Source organism: Triturus cristatus, chromosome 7, assembly GCF_964204655.1.
Source record: "Triturus cristatus chromosome 7, aTriCri1.1, whole genome shotgun sequence".
In the NCBI taxonomy this organism is placed as follows: Eukaryota; Metazoa; Chordata; class Amphibia; order Caudata; family Salamandridae; genus Triturus; species Triturus cristatus.
The window spans coordinates 1,136,895,177-1,136,907,915 of NC_140590.1; positions in this window are offsets into that span (position 1 = coordinate 1,136,895,177).

A 12,739-nucleotide genomic window follows, 5' to 3' on the forward strand; every position below is an offset into this window, starting at 1 on the left:
ACTTTTCTCTGAGGTTTTCCGCACGTGGGTTCAAACCGCAAAATGGCGCTGGTTCATGATGGTTCTTCTGTTCCTGTGGGTGTGGGAGAGCAAACATTCCACGAAAACTGCAAAATCCTGCAAAGTTTGCTAAATTCTTCCCAGAGAAACACATTTTTGTTTACATTGAGATTGAGAATCTGTTTTGCAAAGAGCAGTTTTTTTCATGAGCAGACTGCACAGTTCGTCAAAATGTTTCACCCACTGCTCCTCTCCAGGTCTCCTCTTCCTTATCTTTCCCCTCCTGGTTCCCTTTTCCACACCCTGGTTCTAGACTTGTTCCTCTATTTTCCCTAATCTTTCTCTTGTTCACAGCTCCCACTCTCTCTCTTGCCCCAGCTCCATTCATGCTTTTTTAAGTTCTCTTCCCTACCGTCTCTCTTCTTCCCATTTGTAGCTTCTACTTCTCTTCTTCCCCTCTCACTGTCCCCATCTATGCCTTGACTCTGGACTTCCTCCAACTCTCTTCTCCACTCTAAATCACCGCTCCCGCTCTCTTTCCTTCTGTCTCCCCTTGTCTCCCCTTGAATTGCCCTCTTCCTTGCTCCCTTCTCTTGCTGAATTTCACATCGCTGTCTTCTTCTCTCTTTATCCAGTGTATTCGCTGAATATCGATTCAACAATAATATTGATGAGTTAGACTAGCAAGCATACAATATCAACAAGTCTAGATTTTCTATACCTAACTCCACCCATATATACTCCAAATATATGTACCTACATGTAACTTCAAGGGATGTCATTGTGGGGTTAGGAATAATAATCTATACTTCCCTATATGCACTCACTTACCTTTCGATATTTCGTCCCTCTATATTCTGCCCTCGATATTAGTATGCCACATTATTGTTGGTGTCGATATTCAGAATTACAATCACTTTTCTGCAAAGTCCCTTTCCCGCTCTAGTTCTGTTCTTTCGTCATCTTTCCTCCTCTTCTTCTCGTCCTGCTCTAGTTCTTCTGGTCTTCCTGTCCCTATATTCCCTTTCTCGCTTCCCCTTCCTCCTCTCGCCCCCCTCGAGCCCCTTCTCTCCCGTCTGCCCCTCTCCCGGTCTCACCCTCTCTCTGTCTCCCCGTCTATGAATATTTCACTGCCCCCCCTTCGGCCTCGGCCTGCCTCTACAGATTGCGCATGTAGCACGCGGCAGCTGGGAGGTCACAGCCCCCTCATCATATCATCCCTCTTCCCGCTCCTCTGCTGTAAGCCGCAGCTTCCTGGCATCGGAGTATTGGCCGCTCTTGGGCACAGGCTGGCAGCGCCATCACTCTTGCATAGTCCTGCTGCCAAGGAGCTGACGGGCGCTATTAGCACCTGTCTCCAGTCGGGAGGTCTTGTATTGTCAGGGCCGAGGAGCGCATCATGTTCCTCCATGAGAGGAAGGCAAGAGAGGCCGCTCCATTGACAGGCCTTTGATGGGTGTGAATTGCGGTGCCAAACCCGGTGCCACGTAATGGCGTGTCTCGCGAGACCCAAACACTCCATGGTTGCGCGCTGTCTCGCGGGCCCCAGGGATTGATGGCAGTGCTGTATTTGGCATGTCCCACGGCTCAGACGTATCTCCGTGCCTGGCAGACGCCCGTGCTTGATTTCAGTGTTGTGTCTCGCGAGACGAGATTCTCAACATAGCGCAGTGTTTCGGTGTCATCAGTGATGGATGACAGTGCTGTACTTTGGAGGCCACAAGGCTCAAAGGTAGGGTTGCGTATGAAAGGCTCCAGGGCTCGATGGCAGTGTTGTGCGTCTGGAGGGCCTCAGGTTTGCTGGTAGGTCTGTCTTACCAACCCTCCCCGATGCTCATGGGTCAATGGTAGATCTCTGTGGTTTAATGCTAGTGCTGTATTTTGTGTTGCTCAAGGTTCTGTGGTTATGCTGTGGCTAGCTGGCCCCATGCCACTAGGGCAGAGCTGCGCCATTGTTAGTGCTGTGTCTCTGGGGTCCCCGGCTCCATCATAGTGCTGTGTCTCCGGGGTCCCACGGCTCCATCATAGATGTGTCTCCGGGGTCTCATGGCTCTATCATAGTGATGTGTCTCTGGGGTCCCACGGCTCTATCATAGTGCTGTGTCTCTGGGGTCCCACGGCTCTATCATAGTGCTGTGTCTCCGGGGTCCCACGGCTCCATCATAGTGCTGTGTCTCTGGGGTCCCACGGCTCTATCAGAGTGCTGTCTCTGGGGTCCCACGGCTCTATCATAGTGCTGTGTCTCAGGGGTCCCACGGCTCCATCATAGTGCTGTGTCTCCGGGGTCCCACGGCTCTATCATAGTGATGTGTCTCTGGGGTCCCACGGCTCTATCATAGTGCTGTGTCTCTGGGGTCCCACGGCTCTATCATAGTGCTGTGTCTCCGGGGTCCCACGGCTCCATCATAGTGCTGTGTCTCTGGGGTCCCACGGCTCTATCATAGTGCTGTGTCTCCGGGGTCCCACGGCTCCATCATAGTGCTGTGTCTACGGGGTCCCACGGCTCTATCATAGTGCTGTGTCTCCGGGTCCCACGGCTCTATCATAGTGCTGTGTCTCCGGGGTCCCACGGCTCCATCATAGTGCTGTGTCTCCGGGGTCCCACGGCTCCATCATAGTGCTGTGTCTCCGGGGTCCCACGGCTCTATCATAGTGCTGTGTCTCCGGGGTCCCACGGCTCTATCATAGTGCTGTGTCTCCGGGGTCCCACGGCTCCATCATAGTGCTGTGTCTCTGGGGTCCCACGGCTCTATCATAGTGCTGTGTCTCCGGGGTCCCACGGCTCCATCATAGTGCTGTGTCTCTGGGGTCCCACGGCTCTATCATAGTGCTGTGTCTCCGGGGTCCCACGGCTCCATCATAGTGCTGTGTCTCCGGGGTCCCACGGCTCTATCATAGTGCTGTGTCTCCGGGGTCCCACGGCTCTATCATAGTGCTGTGTCTCCGGGGTCCCACGGCTCCATCATAGTGCTGTGTCTCCGGGGTCCAACGGCTCCATCATAGTGCTGTGTCTCTGGGGTCCCACGGCTCCATCATAGTGCTGTGTCTCTGGGGTCCCACGGCTCCATCATAGTGCTGTGTCTCCGGGGTCCCACGGCTCTATCATAGTGCTGTGTCTTGCAAGCCCTCTGGCATGCACCAGTACCCATGTTAGTGCTGTGTCTGGCAGGCGTGTGATCTCTAGGGGAGTAGTGTGTCTCAATGGCTATATCTTGGGGGCCACCGGAAGGCCTTGTAGTTTCTTTTCCTTGCTCCAGAGATGGCAGATGGGCAGCTTATATCACTGTTCTGAAAATCTAGAAACATGAAAGGAGCAAAGTCACGCCACTACCGATTTCCTGTTGTAAGTATTATTGCACAAGTTAACTTATTTGTATATTTGGGACGTTTGTACCGTACCACTCGTCACCACCCTACGGAAGCCTCCGAGCACTTAGTGAAAGGGAACACTTGTTGGGTAGATGGAACTCGCGCTCAGCACCAGAGGTGGAGATTCAGTTGATGGTAGGTGATGAGAGCGGTGCCCGGGTACCCCTAGTCATACGATTCCCAAACAGATGATGATGTGTTTGAGCCAGAATCCTCATGTCCTTGTGGAGGAGGCGAGGCCGGACTGCGGCGTCTGACCGGGCAGCACCTAGCATCCCCCTGAAGAGGGCAGGCGTTTATTCAGGGTGAATTTCTAAGTGCATGGAAGAAAGTGTTATTTCCTTTTTTTTTTTTTTTTACTTTAGGGTTTCCCAGAAAGAAATTACATTACGTCTTAAATTCCTATCAAATGGTGTCTCGAAGGCAGCAGTGATGTTGTCATGGTGTTTGGTTGCACCGCGCGACCCTTCCAACAAATGAGCTGTGCACAGCTTCAAGGCAGTTCACAAGAATCGAGTTATCTACGGGGTGGTCACGTGCAGAGCCAGCCCTGTACCCTGACACCCCCAGATGTTTGATTCGAGTGACCAGGAGTAACGAATGGTAAGATTTTTTCATCCAAACCTACCTATTTAATACTGGATATTTATTTTAATGCCAGAGTCTCTCAAAGGACACACAAAGAGTGCCACTGAGAGTTCTGTTGAGTTTGCTGTCACTGAGGGAATAAAATGGCGCTGTTTTAAAAAATACTATTATTGAGTCATATTAATGTTACTCAGTGACAGTTACAACTGCACTTGTTAATTGTGCTACTCAAGGTAGTCTGCCGTTTAACATTTTTTTCTGTGTTTGTTTTCAGTGTGTGTATGCCAGGAAACAGACAATTTCATGTGATGGTCATTTTCTCCACAGGCAGCAAAAACTCTTGGGCGGGCACTGGATACATCCTGTCGAGTCGATGGCGATTGAACGGTGAGATACCAACTCACAGATTACTGATGTGGAGAGCCCAGTTGCTCAGTGAGGCATATTCTCCCACCGCCACGCAAAACTAGTTCCTAGGACAGCAAACGCTGTGGGCGATTCACAAAGGGCCTCCACTCTTGTGGCGGGAACCCCGCTCGTGTCGCGGGACCTCCGCAATGCGGGCCTGATTTAGAACTCGGGGATGGGTTACTCCATCACAACGATGACGGATATCAAGTCTGCCGAAATCTAAATCCCATACGATATGATGGGATTTAGATTTTGATGGACAGGATATCCATCACTGTTGTGACGGGGTAACTCGTCCGCTGAGTTCTAAATCAGACCCTCAGTAACTGCAGTACGGAGGTCCCACCACAAGTGCGGCCCCCCATCACAAAGCGGGGCGTCCGCCATGAGCGCGGAGGCCCTTTGTGAATTTACCCCATATTCTTTAAGACAGCGGCGTCTACCCAGATATTAACACAGTACGGAGATAGAAGGCAAGTTCAAATAATGTGTTTTAAGGATTAACAATACTAACACAATGCTGGAATCAACACATCACTCATGAGTTTCCTGAATAATTTGGTTAAATCAGAAATTATTTTATAATTAAAATAAGGCCAAAATAACAGAATTGGATCAGTCACTGCAAAGCTATAGCGTTCTTAAAGTAACAGTTCCATTGAACCTGGATTCTCCATTCTGCATGGACAGTTGATGCAAGCTCCCTGGCAATCCTCACAGGTGGCCACTAGAGGCATCTTTTCCCTCAAATTGCATTGCACCACACCCTGCTCCAGGCTGCCTCTCCCTTCAGTCAGACAGGAAAGACTGAGTGAGAGTTAGATGCACTGTTCACAGCTTCCAAACTTCACTGAGGTCCCACAGGCTTGTCTCCGCCACAGACAGAAAGAACAGATGATGGACGGAATGCTGAATTAATCAAACACTCACCCACAGTCACAGATCTGGGTTAAATCCATCATTTTTTTGTACGCCACGCCATTCCAGTTTAGACCCAGCCATATGCAAATCCGTCTTGACCCTGTTCCTCATGGGAACAGTCCAGCCCAAACTGCCAGGCCAGGTCATTCCAGGACCAGAAACTTGGGACGGGTTTCGGGGTATCACCCCTCATCAGCCTGGCTTGCTTGAATCTGGTGACGTAGCGAGCACAGGACCCACGTCTGGGCATACCCTTCCCACTTAGGACGACAAATATAAAAAGAACACATGATGGACCACCTAGGCTCTTCTGGCCTGTCCAAGTCATCCAAGGTCAGTATGGAGTCTCAGTCCTTCTCAGTTGCCAGTTTAGTCCATGGCGTTGACACTACAGTCCTTACATTCCTCTTTCCGGTTACCAGCTCGCTATGACTGTAAGTTGGCTTTGTCACTCACTTTTCAGTTGCCACAAAGTCCAGTGCCAGACCAATTATAACTGGTCATCTGGTATGCTTCACAAGAAGAGTCTTTCGGGTGCTCCGCTGTGGTGCTGGGAGCTCCCAGGAGATCAGCTACCACTAACACGAGGATGGAAGGGTCTGTAGTAGTGTGTGGAAGACTGAGAGGAGCACCGTGTGGGAGAGCAAAGGAGTTGGTTCGTATTTTGTAGTCTGAGTCGAGGACATTGGTTAATGTACAGAGATCCTCTTTATAGAAGTTGGGGTGTGTCCTGGGTGCAGGACGTTCTCCAGTAGTATAGGTAGTTGTGCAGTGGTGGATCTAGGGCTCGAATTGTTAGTTTTATCCAGGCCTGTGGTTGGGAGGCAGAGTGGCTCCAGGCTCCAGGGAGAGATTACTAGACTGTGGTCAAACTCTTGAAGTCACCGTAAGAAGTGCTGTCCAAGTGCGGCGACAGAGCTTTGCACCCCTGCGAAGAAGGATGATGGTAACGTCCACTTTTCAGAAGTACAGACACATCTGCACTGCAGCTCTGAGGGTCAGGTCGGTCCAACTGGGTGGGCTGGGGGGAAATTAGGCAAAGGGCTGATGAGAGAAAAATGCAGAAAGGAGAGAATATACACTGTTGCCTTAGTGATCTTAAGTGGACAGAGCAAGATTACACAAGAACGTACCTTATTTAAATACTGACTCTTGCTAGCTAATCGAACTGAAGGCTGCATTAGTTCGTGTGGTTTACATGCAATGTTATTTCATTTGTGGAATGGATTTATTTTCAGCTTTGTTCTTTTTTCAATATCTCTCGTCTGGGATTTAAAGATATTTTAGGTCCGAGCCAAAAAAGACGGAATCGTGGGTGTAGAGTAGTAATGGGAGTGGGTAGGAAGAGACTGGGAGAGAGAGAGACCGAAAGAGAGAGAGAGAGAGAGAGACAGAAAGACAGAGAATGAGCGAATGAGGAAGAGGGAGAGAGAGAGAGGGCAAGAGAGAGAGAGAGAGAGTGAGCGAGAGAGAGAGACAAAGAGAGAAAGAGACAGAGACAAAGCAAGAGAGAGAGAAAGAGCCAGAGTGTGTGTGAGAGAGAGAGAGGGAGAGAGAGAGAGAGAGAGAGAAAGAGACAGAAAGAAAAACAGAGTGAGAAAGAGCGACAGTGTGAGAGAGAAACAGATATATATATATATAGAGAGAGAGAACGAGAGTGAGAGAGAGAAAGAGAGTGAATGAGCGAATGAGAAAGAGGGAGAGAGAGAGAGGGCATGAGAGAGAGAGAGAGAGTGAGCGAGAGAGAGAGACAAAGAGAGAAAGAGACAGAAACAAAGCAAGAGAAAGAGAAAGAGCCAGAGTGTGTGTGAGAGAGAGGGAGAGAGAGAGAGAGAGAGAAAGAAAAACAGAGTGAGAAAGAGCGACAGTGTGAGAGAGAAACAGAGATATATATATATAGCGAGAGAGAACGAGAGTGAGAGAGAGAAAGAGAGTGTCAGAGAGAGAAAGAGAGAGCGAGAGGGAGAAAAAAAGAATGAGAACGAGAGAGAGCGCGAGCGAGAGAAAGAGGGAGAGAGAGAGAGAGAAAGAGAGCGAGTGAGAGTGAGTGAGAGAGAGAGAGGGAGAGAGAAAGAGAGCGAGTGAGAGACTGTGTTCATATTCGAGCAGACTTCGCCAGCTTTTCGATCACCAGGGCAGTGTTACAACAAATTAAAACCATACTGCTGGGAGGTACCGAACAAATCAAAAGCTGATTTGCAGGTGTAGAGCTTCTGACGCAGATGAGTGTAGAAGAGGTACACGTGATCCTAAGCGGGCTCTAGTAAATTCATGAAGGAGAAGGAATCAAAAAGGAAAACAACTGAAAACATCCTCATATCCCTTAGGGTTATTAGCAGAGAAGGGGAACATAAAAGAAGCAAAAGAAAATTAAATAAGGTGCACGTGATAGGAAATGCTGGGCGACGAAATCATCAGCTAGCGAGAAACCCAACAACCCGCAGGCTTGCTGGACACTATCTACATGTTTTTAATGGAGCTTTATAATGTCTCCACAGTTGTCACCATGAAGTGAACCCTCCTTTCCATTCTTGATGTCTGTCAGCCATCTTTCATTGGGAATTTCCCCTTTTGTCAGAATGAGAACGACCACCATACTGGATTGGTTCATACGCCTCCCCCCTCGAGGTATTATACTCCTTCTCCCAGTTTACCATACACTTCCAGGAATTCACCAATCCTGCTGACATGCATGCTGCACTTCTGTGCCCTGTGCTCTCCTATCTCCTCACACATAGTCAGCAGTGACGGTTCCTCCGCTAAGGCGGAGGAGCGTCGTCCCACTGCTCTACGAGCGGTAGTTAAAAGAAAACTAAAATGATAATAACCAGAGTTATTATCATTTTATTTTATCATTTCCTGGTGCGGGGCAGGGCAGGGCTAGACTGGCAGAACAGGGGCCAGGAGGAGGAGTGGTGCTCCACTCTTAAGTGCGCATAAATGCTTGGCTGGCCCTCTCGGGTCGACCATAACAATCATGTGCACTTTGCATGTTCTGCACCCAGGCTCAGGCCCGGACTGGCCGTAGCAGGCACCGGGCAATCCCCCGGTGCGCCGCAAGGGTGGGGGCCGGTTTTCGGCCCAGGGGGCCGTTTTTGTTACAGGGCCGTTTTTGCAGCATACCTGCAAAATCGGCCCTGTAACAAAATCGGCCGAAAACCGGCCCTGGCAAAGAGCTCGGCGGTACCTCCAAGCCCCGGGGGGCCGGCACGTTGCCAGGGCCGGTTTTGGTTCCCAGTCCGGCCCTGCCCAGGCTGCAGCGTTGTGATAGGCTAGGGGAGTCAGGAGCCAGGGTTCTTCCTGCTTTGGATTAGTGAAAGGTGGCAGGAGCGGACCTAGAGACCAAGAGCGGGTGGCCGCCCAGAAGGTAAGTGTTTTTTTTTATTTATAACTCCCACCTCCCCCCCACCTCTGAGAAATAGGGGCCACCACTGACAGTCAGCACAGAGTCCCACCGTGTCTCATGACCACCATGTCTAACCAGAGCACCTCTATGTCTTGCCACCCTGAGCCCCGCGGTGTGACCCACAATCAGCCTTGCAGAATTACCAATGGCATTTGGAATGTCTTTCTCTTTACCACCTGAAATGATGGCCAGCTCAAACCTACCAGTTTCCAAATCAGTTTCAGAGTACTTGTTGGAACTGGCACTGTTTTGTTGGCTGAAGAGATGCCCCAGCCAGGCAGAACGCACTGCTCCTGGCTCAGGGCGATAGAGCCTGGACTATGGCCCGCCACTACTGTTGTACTGCTTCCCGCTGTAGGCCACATGATCCTAGTAGAATCTCCTTCGCCTCTGCCTCGAGCCCACTTCTTGTGTGACCACTTCCGTCCCAGGAGTAGTACTGTTCACTCCTCCCGGTCACCCTAGTTCATGGGAACAGCACCAGGCAGAGGACACCCACGAGGGTCAGTGTCCACAGCCCATCACTCAGCCACCCAAGGACCTTTACACATGGTGATTCTGGAAAGGGGAGGCCAGTGGCCCCGCACCGTTTGACCACTTTCCATCAGACCAGGCCAGGGAAGGCCTCCTGCTCCTCAAGCCCAGAGTCTATACCCTGTGACCAGATATAGGCCATGGGTGAATTATTTTCTCCCCTTCCACACACCTTTTAGGTTGGGGGACTACCACCTTTGTCGCTTCCCCACGTTACCCTGCTACCAGGGGATTGTTCTCTTTGGATGTTTTCCAGGTGCCCCTTTCTGGGATGTAAAAAGAACAATAGATCGACAGAATTCTGATCAATGTCAAAAATTCACCCCAGTACAGAGATCTGGGCCTATATCCATTGTTGTTTTTGCTCCCCATGCCATTCCAGTTTAAACCTAGCCATATGCAGATCAGTCTGACCCTGTTCCCCATGGCAACAGTCCATCCCGAACTGCCAGGCCAGGTTCTCCCTGGACCAGAAACAAGCATCCTAGAACCGGTTTCGTGGTTTCACCCCTCATCAGTCAGGATAGCTTGATTCCAGTGGCATGGAGAGCATGGGACCAAACGTCTGGGCATACTCCTCCCACTCAGGGTGACAAATGCAAAAAAAACAATTGATAGATCAAATGCTTATCAATGTCAAACATTCACCCTAGTACAGAGATCTGGGCTTAAATCCATAGTTTCTTTGCTTCCCATGCCATTCCAGTTTAAACCCAGCCATAGGCAAACCAGTCTTGACCCTGTTCCCCATTGGAACAGTCCAGCACAAACTGCCAGGCCAGTTTCTCTCTGGACCAGAAACAAGCAACCTAGGGCCGGTTTCGGGGTTTCACCCTTCATCAGCCAGGCTAACTTGACTCCAGTGGCATGGAGAGCACGGGACCCACATCTGGGCATACCCATCCCACTGGGGGTGACTTATGCAAAAAGAACAATTGATGGACAGAATGCTGATCAATGTCAAACATTCAACCCTGTATAGAGATCTGGGCCCAAAGCTATCGTTTTTTGCTCCCCATGCCATTCGAGTTTAAATCCAGCCATATGCAAATCAGTCTTGACCGTGTTCCGCATGGCAACAGTCCAGCCCGAACTGCCATGCCAGGTTCTTCCTGAACTGGAAACAAGCATCCTAGGACCGGTTTCGGGGTCATCAGCCAGCAGTAGCGGCTCTTGGAGGGAGTGCCGCGGGGCGGTGGGGCGGGGGAGGGGCAGGGTGGGGGTAGTAAACTCCGGCTCTACCCCTGTGGCATTTTCCTTGTAAAGCACCCCCTCTCCTTGCAGAACCCTTTGAGTGCATCACTGTATACTGGTCCAAATCAGCCAGTTGAAACAAGTGCGCCTCAGGTTGGACCCCTGGAATGGTAGCAAACTAGCGAGAACAGAAGTAGAGATCTATCAGGAACAAAAGTCACCGACCATGAGGTCAAACCATTCTTTAGGCACACTTTTGGAACCAAGGAAATTAACACTTTTCTTTACGTGAAGTTGTGATGTGCAATAATTTATTGTGCAATGCTGTGCAAATGCAAGTCCTATCCGACTACTTGACCACCAAATGTTGGAACGGGCACTGTCTGGTTGGCTGATGAGATGCCCTAGCACTGCAGAATGCACTGCTCCTGTAAAGGGCAGTTGAATACACACACACCGTACAACCTGTGCTCACCCTTGGGGGTCTTAGCACTGAGCAGTCAGGCGTCCCTCAGAAGCAATGCGTAAAGCAAGAGCACAGCACGCAAACATAAAAAATATTCAGCACAACACAAAAGAGAGAATTCACACTTGACGTTGAGAAATGTTATTTATATTCAACACACACTTTAAACAATGCACCATGAATATCATAGAATTCTGGGCATAAATCACACTTGGCAATATTGCTATCAGAACTTGGCCCAATTTGTGTTGATCAGATCTCGACAATATGCCACATGGAAAAAATCCTATTTTAATCCCCACACAGCAGCCTTATACAGTGCGACACATTGTCAGCCCTCGGCCCACCCTCACAATCCTAATAATGCAATTTCACACAGCTATAGGGTGCACCCTGGGCTACAACGATACCAGTGATATGTTCATACACAGATTATAACACTTTTAGCAACACCACGAGACAAGGTCACATGGATAAGCCCACTGTTGAGAGGTAAAGTGCTTTTGGCACGAGAACAACGTATAAACCAACACTGACGGCCAGTGTCATGAAGCACAGGTGGTCTTTAGATGGTCACTCTTGCACACTCACACTTAGTTTTCACCACTACGCAATGTGATAGGTACCAACCCGGTCTGTATTGGCAGTTTCACACATATACAAATCTGACACCCTAATGCAATGACACTGATACCAAACAGGTCAATAGATAACATTCTGGAGACCCCGTGGTTCAAAATCTCCTGCCACCCTCCAGTCACCCCACTGTTCCAGACACTCTAGATAGAAGTTCACCAGCCCCTCTCTCTGGACGCAAGGCCGCTCATGGCTGAGGTCACAACTTGTCTTGGTCACCGGAAAGCAGGTGGGGATAGGCAGTAATCATAAACAAGAGGTAGACATAAACAAAGGGGTTCTTGGCACCACTAAGAAAGTTCACCAACAAGTTGAGAAGCAGAAATGGGCCAAGAGCAACTATTTGTTACAAACAGGGTTCCACCAGGACTTTCTGGCATCAGCCCAGTTCCACAAAGCACACGGGGGTCACGTAGTCTTTAGTCTTGACCTGCTCCCGAACCTTCTCGTAAGCGTACCTCCAGCCTAGTCAATTCCTTTCACTCCTTCATGGTGCCATGAAGTCTTCGGAAGAACCAGATGGGGAGAGGGCAGTTGGTCGACCGTGATAGGGCTAGTGAGTCAACAAGAAGACTGGGGAACCACACGCAGAGGAGACTTTCGGCTTGAGGAGGAACCCTCTCTGGTACAAGTTTAACCCGACTGTGCCCGAGCAATCCGGGCACTTAGTCTGGCGCACAATGAGATGAGTTGCACCAGACACTTCAGGTTACACGAAGTAGAGTTGCAATTCCGTACCTCCCTGGAAATAAGTCACTGTGTCTGGAACACCTTGATGTCGGTTACACCAGACAATTCCAGGCATATACAAAAGTACAAAGTTCAAGTTCAGCAGTGCCTCATGAGTTAGAATGAGACTCTGCAATGGTTGCGTCCCCCACCTATGACGGTCGCTACCTGTAAATCAGACACCGCACGCAATGAGCATGCAGACACCGTTGCGCACAAGAGAAATGTGGCAAAATCAATTAATCAGTCCACTTTGGATCCTGCTACCAATTAATTCACTCACCAACAACAAGACGCTTATGCATGCTGAGGTCCCTGCAGTGCAGGAACAACTTTGCCCTAGATGCCGACAACTTCTTGAGCTCCGCACTAGACATTCCAGTCTCCAGGCACAATTCTGTGGTTCCAAGCTCATACCGCATTGTCCAGCTTACAGCAGGTGATGTGGGCACTTAGAGGGCACGGCTCTCCACATGTCACCAGTA